Source organism: Gossypium hirsutum, chromosome A08, assembly GCF_007990345.1.
Source record: "Gossypium hirsutum isolate 1008001.06 chromosome A08, Gossypium_hirsutum_v2.1, whole genome shotgun sequence".
Lineage (NCBI taxonomy): Eukaryota > Viridiplantae > Streptophyta > Magnoliopsida > Malvales > Malvaceae > Gossypium > Gossypium hirsutum.
Genome location: NC_053431.1, coordinates 41,714,537 through 41,726,049, shown reverse-complemented (window position 1 = coordinate 41,726,049; position 11,513 = coordinate 41,714,537). Strand labels below are relative to the sequence as shown.

Sequence of the window (11,513 nt, the reverse complement as noted above, 5' to 3'; positions counted from 1 at the left end):
ATTAAGCCCCTACATTTTTTTAACTCAATTGGGTATTTGAACTTTCAAAATGCATTGAAAAGACCCTCAAACTTTATAAAAAAAAGCAATTAGGCCCCTGCTTTTATTAAAAATTATAAAAATTTAAAATCAATAAAAGCTATAAATACTATTAAATTTTAATAAAAAATTCAAATATTAAGAATGTTATTTAAAATTTAAATTTATTATTAACATAAAGTTGTAATGTGAAATAATATATTAAAATAATAAAATTATATTAAATATATTACTAATTTACATTATAATATTTAATATTTAAATGTTTTAAATGTTTTTAAAAACTAAAATTAAAATATTATTTATAAAATAATATTAAGCTTTATTAAATTTAATTTTTATAATAAAAATAAAATTACTCATAAATGAACCTTTTTTCGTAGAATGATTTATACTTTTCAAAAGGGTAAGTCAATTTACAAAAAAAAAACTTATTTTTACTTACTTCAAAATACCTATATCTACAACTGTGGCAATAGGCGTGCGATTTGGTAATACGCCAATTTGTCTGCTATTAGTAGATAAAATGATTTCTTTCACTTCTGAATCCTAAACAATTCGATTAAGGCTAAGTACGCAAAGATTTAAGGTCATTTCTTCAATTTGCTCTCCATTTCTAAATTCGTAGCCTTTGCAATAGCTTCATCGATGTTACCTACCAAATAAAATACCTGTTCAGGAAGACCGTCTAATTCTCCGGAAAAGATCAATTTAAATCCTCTAATTGTTTCTACTAGACCAACATATTTCCCCGGGGAATAGGTAAATACTTCCGCTACGAAAAAGGGTTGTGATAACAAACGCTAAATTTTTCACACTCTTGCTATGGTTAAGCGATCCTCTTTGGACAATTCGTCCAACCCAAGGATATCTATAACGTCCTGAAGTTCTTTGTAACGCTGTAAGTTTTGCTTAACCCTTTGCGCAGTTTCATAATGTTCCTCACTAATGATTCGAGGTTGGAGCATAGTGGACGTTGAGTCTAAAGGATCTACCACTAGATAAATACCTTTGGCAGCTAATCCTCTTGATAGTACGGTAGTAGCATCTAAATGCACAAATGTTGTGGCAGGTGAATAAACTGCTTGAATAGAAGTTATGGATCCCTCCTTGGTAGAAGTAATTCTTTCTTGTAAAGTACCCATTTCAGTACTAAGGGTGGGTTGATAACCTACAGCGGAAGGCATTCTACCCAATAAGGCAGATACTTCGGATCCCGCTTAGACAAAACGGAAGATATTGTCTATAAATAGAAGTACGTCTTGTTCATTAACATCTCGGAAATATTCCACCATAGTTAGAACAGTCAATCCAACTCTCATACGAGCTTCTGACAGTTCATTCATCTGACCATAGACTAAAGCCACTTTTGATTCTGCAAGATTTTGTTCATTAATTACTCCAGATTCTATCATTTCCATCTAAAGATCATTTCCTTCACGATTCCGTTCACCTACTCCGCCAAATACGGATATGCCCCCATAAGCTTTGGCAATGTTGTTGATCAATTCCATAATAAGTATTGTTTTACCTACCCCAGCCCCCCCCAAATAGTCCAATTTTTCCTCCACAACGATAAGGAGCTAAAAGATTGACTACTTTAATTCCTATTTCAAAAATAGATAATTTTGTATCTAATTGTATGAAAGCGGCGCAGATTTATGAATAGAGGATGTTGTGCGAGTATCTACAGGACCTAAATTATCAACGGGCTCCCCAGCACGTTAAAAATTCGTCCTAGGGTCGCTCCGCCGACTGGAACACTTAGAGCAGCTCATGTGTCAATCACTTCCATTCCTCTCGTTAGACCATCTGTAGCGCTCATAGCTATAGCTCTAACTCAATTATTTCCTAATAATTGTTGTACCTCACAAGTTACATTAATTTGTTGACCGGCAGTATCTCGACCCTTAACTACTAGGGCGTTGTAAATATTAGGCATCTTGCCCGGGGGAAAGGCTACATCTAGTACTGGACCGATGATTTGAGAAATACGCCCCAGATTGTCTTTTTCAAGCTTGGAAACTCCAAGAATTGAAGTTGTAGGATTTATTTTCATAATAAAGTGAAATATGTAAGTCATTTTTCATTGACCAAATTATTTTTCATGAAACAAATAAAAAAAATGCAAAATTTTTTTTTTGTGTAGCAGACATTCCCTACAATTCTTTTTGTAATTATAAACAACTAATCGCACACAAAAAATGTAAAAAAAAAATTGAACTTATAGATGACTATAGAGATAGATGTTAAATCCATCACTGTTTCACAATTAACATGCCACCTCGCTTTTTTTAAATATATAATTTTAAAAATCACTATCACTTCTATGAATGTTAGATGTATCCATTCTCGATTTACTCTGCTCAATTTAATTTAATTTTTACTATTTATCTTTAATATTTTCAATCTTTTTAAAGATAAATAAATATTTAAACATATTTCTTCAAGAGAATATTTAAATATAAAACTTATGATATTTTCTTTTTGGTGATATAATTCAAACCCCCTAGTAGGGAGACTTCAAAAACTTACAACCTTTGATTATTTGTGTGAGCCAACTTTGTTAGTCTATCAGCTTTCTGATTCTCTTCTCTAGAAATATGGCAAATGCTCTAAAGCTGAATCCTTGAAAGTAGTGGAAGAATCCTCTTAATTAAAGCCGTATTAGGTCCACCTGATGAAATCTCATGTATGGCACTAGCCACTTCAATACTGCCAGTCTGAATCTGCACCTCCTTGTATCCTTGATCAATCAAGGTGCCAAAGCCATCTAAAATGCCCCACAATTCTACCTCGAACACTGAGTAGCTCCCCAAGAATCTATTGAAATCCAAGATCTATTTCCCAATACGATTACGTACCCCCTACTGTAGCAGAGCTATCCTCAAGTCTAACAGATCCATCAGTATTCAAGTAAATCCCATACTCAGACAAGTTAGAGGACGAACAAGGACGTTGAAACGAACTCATATGTCTCCTACCGAACATCATAAAGTGTTTTGCCTAGCTATATAAAGCCTTAATAGTGTTATTACTGCTCTAGGATGTACCCTGAAAAATAAATAAATTATGATTTTTCCATATGCGCCAGATGAGAATCCCAAATAAACATTGTCTCCCCAAAGCCAATATTGTATTCATTCTGCAAATTTGAAATGATCTATTCTTGCAAATTATCAGAATAAAAACTAGCAAGTCGGTCAGTAGGAATTAAAAAGTTCCAAATTTCTCTTGCTGAAAGGCAAGCTCAAATAGTATGCAACAAATCTTCAGTCTCAAATTTCTCTTGCTGAAATGCAGTCTGAAATAGGAACAAATCCCCCGCCAAACTCTTTCCACATTAGTGAGTAATCTCTGTTTGAGCACTAGCCAAATAAAAAATCTAATGCTTTGTGGTCTTTGATATTTTCAAGGGATCTTCCACGCTTCCTCCTTCGGCTTCCATGAATTTTCTCGAATTTCCTATAGGAGCTCTTGACGAAAAAAGAGCCTGTCGTTGTCCCTTCTAGATAATTCTATCCACTCCGGCAGACGGGTGTGGTGAAAGTACCCTAATAATCTTAGAAATGACCAATCAAAGCTAAAACAAATCGAAGTTTCAAGTATCATTATCTGAGACCATATCACCTAGCAAGTATTCTAGATCAAGGTTTAAATATCCAGGGATTAAATTAACAAGGGTCCCACATTAAGAATCCATGGATCAAATTAATGAGATTTTTCTAAAACACATTATTACATTTTTATTTATAATAATTATATATAATAATAAATGATAATTTCATATAATAAACAACGGAAGAGAAATAATTACTTTAATCACTTTATATAAACTATTTAAAGAAAATTCATCCGATTCCTCTCGCCCCACATCACATCGAAATTCACTTCATTTAAACAGATAAATTAAAAATTTGTCAGATGGTGTCAGCGGGTTTGAGTTTTGCCATTCTAATTGCGTTGAAATAGCTTTAACATCTGAAGGCCCAATTTGATAAGCTGATCCAAATTGACCCATTGAAAGTCGAGCTATTTCTTAGGATTAGGGTTTTAGGCTTCTCCTCTCTTAATTTCTTTGACTTTCCTTTGCCCGCAGCACATCCGCGCCACGCTCTCCAGGAAGCTCATCAACCATGGCGGAACAGGTCTACACTGAGATCTATTGTCATTATCATTCTTTTCTTTTCTTTCTTCTCATTTACTGGTTTTTTTCTCATTTGTTTGCAGACCGAGAAAGCATTTTTGAAGCAGCCCAAAGTGTTTTTAAGGTAATCTTAGTGCTCTATACCAAGGAAACCTTTGAGCTTTCATGCTTTTTTCCAAATTTGGGTTTTTCTTTTTTTGAGTTTTGGTGGGTTTTATTTGATGTGATATTGTTGTAGCTCTAAGAAAACTAGTAAAGGGAAGAGACCAGGAAAGGGAGGGAACCGCTTCTGGAAGAGCATTGGTTTGGGATTCAAGACCCCTCGTGAAGCTATTGAAGGTTTCGTTTCCTTTTAGTTTCCGTCTTGTTTCATGTTATGTGTATTGTTGATGTATGTATTTTAGGTGATATCATGGTCAGTTATGTAGACTTTATGTAAGTTCTGATTGTTACGTGCATTTATTAGCTTAAGCTGAGTAAATATTTCTTTAAGCTAGCTGGAATGACTCTGTCATGCTACTTAATATTTGCTTTGTAACCCAAGTGTCGGATGTTCATGTATGAGTTTAGAATTCAATGGATAACCATATTAAGATTGTTGGTTGAATCATTTAGTAATGTTATGTACCTTGTTTCCTGAAGGAACTTACATCGTAAGAAATGCCCTTTCACTGGCACTGTTTCAGTCAGGGGCCGCATCTTAGCTGGTTCTTGCCATAGTGCCAAGATGATGAGGACAATCATTGTTCGACGGAACTATCTCCATTATATCAAGAAATACCAAAGGCATGATCCAGCTTAATTTGAATGTGCTTCTCTTATGAAAATGGTATTTCATTTATCTTTTTGGAGAATAAAATTTTCTTTTCATTTTCCAGGTACGAGAAGAGGCATTCAAACATTCCTGCTCACATTTCTCCATGCTTCCGTGTGAAGGAAGGGGATCATGTCATTATTGGTCAATGCAGGTAATACTTCTAAAAAAGGATTTTGTTACATTTGTTTATTATGAATGTACAGAGTTGAATAGTCATGTTTTGGCAATTTTGGTTTTGTTTGTAATTTGTTTTTGTCAATTATTTTTATAATAATTCAGGCCATTGTCAAAGACTGTGAGGTTCAATGTTTTGAAAGTGATTCCTGCTGGGTCTTCCGGTGGTGGGAAGAAAGCTTTCACTGGAATGTAAGGGCGTGAGTGTTATTTTAAATATATATATGTGATAGTTTGGGGTTTTTAAAAACCTATGAAGAAGGCACTAAGATTTTGATGAACTAACTACACATGGAATTTTCAATATATTCCCAATTATTATTATTATTATTGTAATGATCTTGAAGTATATGGTATTTGTTATTGGTTGGAAGGTTTAGCGTTGTTTCCTGCTTTCTATTGCCTAATTCCAGTTACAAAGTTTCGTCCTTGATGAAACTATTATCAAAGAATTACGGATTTTGTATTCAGTTTATTATTTTATAAACTGAAACATGTGCTGGCATCCCAATAAAAATCTTTAAAAACAAATATAAGTAATTAGTAATTAATATTGTTAATAAGTAGCATTACATAATTCATTGACTCATTATAACCAAATTATAAAAATCGATCATCCTATGTAAGCTTAATCCATCCAATTTGGGATTTAGATTGTATTCTAGGCATAAATTACACGTATCTTGCGAGATATTCAATGGGGGTATCAAGCGCACTGCGGAATGAAGTGCAAATCACGTTGATGGAGAAAAATTATCCATATTTGGATGCGAAGAATCTCTTGGTAAGACTAATATGTTATGATGTTAAGCAATTTTATTATTCTCTCTTAATTATAAAAAGAAATAATACATTAATTTTTTTTTAAAAAAAATTGCCAAACGTATCAGTTTATATTAGTCTCTATATTTTAATTTTGAAATATTTACTTTTTATATTTTTTCAATTTAAAAATCTTGATCTTTTTATTAACTTTCTAATGGAATTTTCGATTTGAAGTAAATTTTTTTATCCTTCATTATTTATATATATATATATTTGTTAATTTGGTCTTTACTCTCCAAAAGTACATGATTCATTAAAATAAATGCTTTAATTTTTTTTATTTTCAATAAAAAATATAAAAATATTACAAGGTCCTGAAAAATTAAGAAATGTTTAAAAATAAAAAGAATAAAAATAATTTAAAATTTTTGAAAATTTTCAATTTTTTAAAAAAAATGTTATTTACTTCTTGAATGGTAATAAAGTATTTTTAAATCCAATTTGAACATATTTGTATAAAATACACTATATGAAAAGAATTTGATATAAAAAACGGACCACATTTTGCAAAATACAATAGTAATAAATTAAGTCTAAAATTTTTTATATAGTGTATTCTGAATAAAAAATACACACAATATATTTAAATTTTATTAGAATCGTTTTAGAGTTTGTATCATTATTAAAAAAATATTTTACACTAATATTTCATATTCTTTATAATTAAATTTAATTAAACATAGTTTTCATACATAAATTATTTGAATTAATTAAAAGATATATTTGTGCAAATATAATTTAATATGGACTGAACGGATAGCTCAAATTCTGGAGAGACATTATTACCATTAGGTGTTCATGGGCGATGCTAAGTCGAGGAACGATTTCAAAAATTTTCTATCTCCCAAATGGACCATTTCATAAAATTTGTTTCGCCCAAATGGACCATTTCACAAAATAAAAATATTAATAAAAGTTTTATATTAACTTTAATTATACAAAATATATTACTATTTTTTTATTTTATACTGTAAAATGGGCCAAGTTAAAAATATAAGTTTAAGCCCAACCCAAACTAATCGGGTCAATAGGGTTGGCTAAGGTACACGACCCATATGAATACCTCTTATTACCATTCAAGGATTAATTATCATATCTTTTGAAAATTTAAAAATTTTATATTTTTAATAAATTTTAAAATTTAAAATAATTTTCAAAATTTTTTAAAAATAGTTTTAGTTTGTTCATAATTTTTGAATTTCTTTTCAAAAATATATATTTTTTAAAAATTTATTTAAAATATTAAGAAGTAATTTTTAAAAATTTGGTAAACTACTCAATTGGCCATCCAATTTTTAGAGCGCTTTCAGTTTGGTCACCCATAAAATCCGTCATTACCGTTAGAGAAATTTTGTCATTTTAATCACTAAAACGATAAATTCTAACAATGGTTGACTGTACATGCCGCGTCTTATTTGACCAATAGTCCATATTAATCAATCAATTTTCACATAATTATATATTTTTAATCTTTTTCTTTAACGTAAACCCAAAAATTAAACATCATTTTCACGTCATCTGGTTCCTGTTTCACCTAGAGAGGTTTACGTTCATGAAGGAATTGAATGGTAGAGATCTCGGTAAAAGAAAAGATTTGGATCTAAAAGCTTAGTTAAAAATGTTCTAAGAATGAACCCAAGAACAAAGATTCAACGAAGCCAATTTTTTCTCTTTTGGGTGTTTGAAAGATTGGATCTTTCTTCGATATAAAAGCGAAAGCAAGCTATTACAATGAAAGCTATGTTGGAAAAATCACGTTTAATAAAAAGATTTCTTTCAAAATAGAAAATTAAAATTTTGAAAATTAATTTTTTGATTTTTATAATAACAATTTTTTCTTAAAAAATTATTTGTGATTTGTGCTAGATAGATCCTAAATGTTCTCGACTTTCAACCAAACGATATATTTCTCTATTCTCGTACCACGAATTATTTCGAATGTGAGCTTGAACAATCATGAATCAAACATAGAACTAGAAATGATTTATTACTATTAATAGGAAAGTAATGCTCTCTCAATAAAAATTGACATAATTATTATTTCTAGAAACTAGAATTTATACTTGAAAAATAAATTCTCCCTACTTTTGGGTAGAATAACAATATCTCAAAGTTATGTGAAACTTGTGTAAATAGCTCTACTAGTGACATCTATTTATAGGAAGAGTTAGGAGAATCCTGATTGAATTAGTACAAATAATATTTATTTAATAGAAAAAACTAGTCTTCTAGTTTAACTAGAAGAGGAGGCGTCACTCCCTAGTTAAATACACTAGAGATGCTGCCCCTCATATTTAATATTAAGGGAGTTGGGCCTCTCCTGTACTAGGTCCAATTATATGCATTTCCTAAACTTTTAACTTAATATGTAACACCTCTCACCCATATTTAACGCCGGAATAGGGTTACGGAGCATTACCGAATATATCATTCAATTACACATACATTTCACATTACATTTTCAAATTTCATATAATCAGCAATCAACAACATTCATATCGTCCCTAATACGAGCCTATGAGGCCTAAAACATGCATTCGGGGTGGTTCGGGACTAAACCAATAACTTTAGAAACTTCTCGAACACTTAGAAATTTTTTCAAAAACAGGGGACACACGCCCGTGTGGCCCGGCTGTGTATCTCACACGGCCAAAGACACACCTGTCTCACAAGTCATGTGGACATTCAATGTAACACCTCTTACCCGTATTCGACGCCGGAATAGGGTACGAGACATTACCGGACTTATCACACAAACTTTCATACAATTCTGGGTTACAAATTTGTGACCAAATTAAAACTTTTCATACTCAATCACCATGTCCCTATTACGAACCTACGAGGCCCAAAACATGCTTTGCAAGTGGGTCGAGACTGAACTGAGATCTTTAGAAATTTTTACATCACTTAGAAAATTTTTCAGCAAACAAGGGCCACACGTCTGTGTGGGTATGGGACACGCCCATGTGGGCAGGCCGTGTGGTCACACACGCCCATGTCCCTAACCCGTGTAACTCTCTGTTTGTCACCCAAGAACAAATTGAAGACACACGGCCAAGTCACACACCCGTGTGCTAGGTTGTGTGATCGATTTAATTATTTTGATTTTTCATAAAATAGGTGCAGACTTCACACGCCCAGGACACACGCCCGTGCTTGAGGCCGTGTCATCCACACAGCTGAGACACATGCCCGTGTGCTCAATTCTGAGCATTCTGTTTTGTAAAAATTAGGGTGTAGGAGACACACGGCCTAAACACATGCTCAAGGGGCAGACTGTGTGTCGCACATGGCCTAGACACACGCCCATGTGCCTACACATGTGGACAAAATAAGGCTATTTACCAAGCCATTTTGCCACCCTTTGATGCACGAACCTACACAACATAACATAACACGAAATCAAGCATATACATACAACCAAATCAGCCACATCCAAGGCACCAACACAACACTCACATGCTACCATTTTTCATACACAAACATCACATACTTATCAACTCAAATCAATTAAAGCTCCGCATCCATGAAAAGCATCATCAAATAAATCACTTATACCAATAGTAGCCAATTTCCAATGGCCCTATACAAAATGAACTATCAACCAATATGAGCCAACACATTTGGCCAATTCAATTATGACACATAACAAAATAACCAAGTCCCCTATACATGCTATAACTCAAAATGTTGAAATCATTGGTACCAAAATAATTGTTGATAGTGTGAGTGGATCTCCGACAGTCTCTGATCCCCGAGCTAGCTTGGTGACACTATAAGATAAGGGAAATGAAAGGGAAGTAAGCTATATAGCTTAGTAAGTTCCTATGCAAATAATAAGCATCATATCTAACATATAACATACAATTAACATGATAACCATTGGCATAAATATTATTAAGATCTTGAAATCATAACTTACTCAATCATAATCTTACCGAGAGTACATCACATATGGACTTATTACATATAAGTTTTACGCACATACCTGAGTAATCTCAAATTTGGATTTGCATGCAATTCTCCTTTGACATACCCATTAAACTACCTGCTGAACCACTTGGAATACTAAAGGATACTCAGGAATCTTGTACACACAGTATCGTAACAATGCCATATCTTAGATATGGTCTTACATGTGATCTCATATCAATGCTAATAGCCCAGCTATGGTCTTACACGAAGTCTCATATCGATGCCATATCCCAGATATGATCTTCCACGTAAATCTCAGTAACCCTAATGTCATGACATTTATATCCTATCTACTCCTAAGGTGCAACCGGGATTTCACGCTTGTCGAAACTTTGTCGAATACGTCCAAGGGTAAATCACAATTCATATAATAATAAATCATTTAAAACATAATTAAAACAATGTATTATTTGCATACGAACTTACCTCAGTACAAAAATAGTAGAAATGGGGATAATCGTCAAACACTTTGTTTTTCCCTCGATCTAAGTCCGAACCTTGTTTCTCTTGATCTATAATAGAAAATTTAAATCATTTAATATTCATATTGTTCAATTCAGCCCAAAGTTTACATTTTGGAAAAATTACATTTTTGCCCCTAAACTTTGACATTTTACACTTTGGTCCCTAGGCTCGTAAAATGAAATGAATTCAATTTCTTCGATTCCCAAACCTAGCTAAACCTCTTACATGCTTATAATAGCCTAAATTTTCCATTCTTTCACATTTTTACTACTCATTTTATAACTTTTTACAATTAGGTCCCTTTTTAGGTGTTTCATAAAAAATCACTTAGCAAAACTTGTTTATTTAACATCAAACTTCCATAATCTACCATTAAACATCAAAATACACACATTTCTAACATGGGTCAAACCCTAGACCTTAATCATTTCTCAAATTAGTGGTAGAAACAGATAGATCGAGTGTCAACGGCTTAAAAAATGTAAAGAGCATTAAAAATGGGATAAGAACGGACTTACAATCGAGCTTGAAAGTTGGCCAAATCCTAGCTATGTCTTCCTTCTAATTTTCGGCACAAGGGAGAGAAGATGGACAAGGTTTTTGGCTTTATTTTTGCCTTTTAATTCATTTAATTATTAAATGACCAAAATGCCCCTAACTTAAAAAACAAAATTTCTCTTACCTCATGTCCATTTTTGTCCACTAACTTAACAAATAGTCTAATTATCATCTAACGACCTTTAATTTAAAGTTTCATAACAATTAGATACCTCTAGCATATAGAACTCAAGTTTTGCACTTTTTACAATTTAGTCATTTTAACTAAATTGAGTGCTCAAACGTCAAAAATTTTCGAACGAAATTTTCACAAAATCATTTCATAAAATTATAGACCATAAAAATATAATAAAAATAAGTTTTTCTACATCGAGTTTGTGGTCTCGAAACCACTGTTCCGACTAGGCCCAAAATCAGGCTGTTTCATTCGAAATGGAATCACATGGCCGTGTCCCAGCCCGTGTCCAACCCCTTGTAACTCTCTAACTTGGGTCACATGGCCAGCACACACAC

The 11,513-nt window shown here is 32.5% G+C and overlaps 2 pseudogenes; one reads left to right on the top strand and one right to left on the bottom strand.

The window, feature by feature from the left end:
* Positions 1 to 629: 629 nt before the first annotated feature.
* LOC121204984 (ATP synthase subunit beta, chloroplastic-like) lies at positions 630 to 2,098 on the bottom strand (annotated as a pseudogene).
* A 1,916-nt stretch (positions 2,099 to 4,014) lies between these two features.
* On the top strand, positions 4,015 to 5,390 carry LOC107954204 (40S ribosomal protein S11-like; annotated as a pseudogene).
* The last annotated feature ends 6,123 nt before the right edge of the window (positions 5,391 to 11,513 follow it).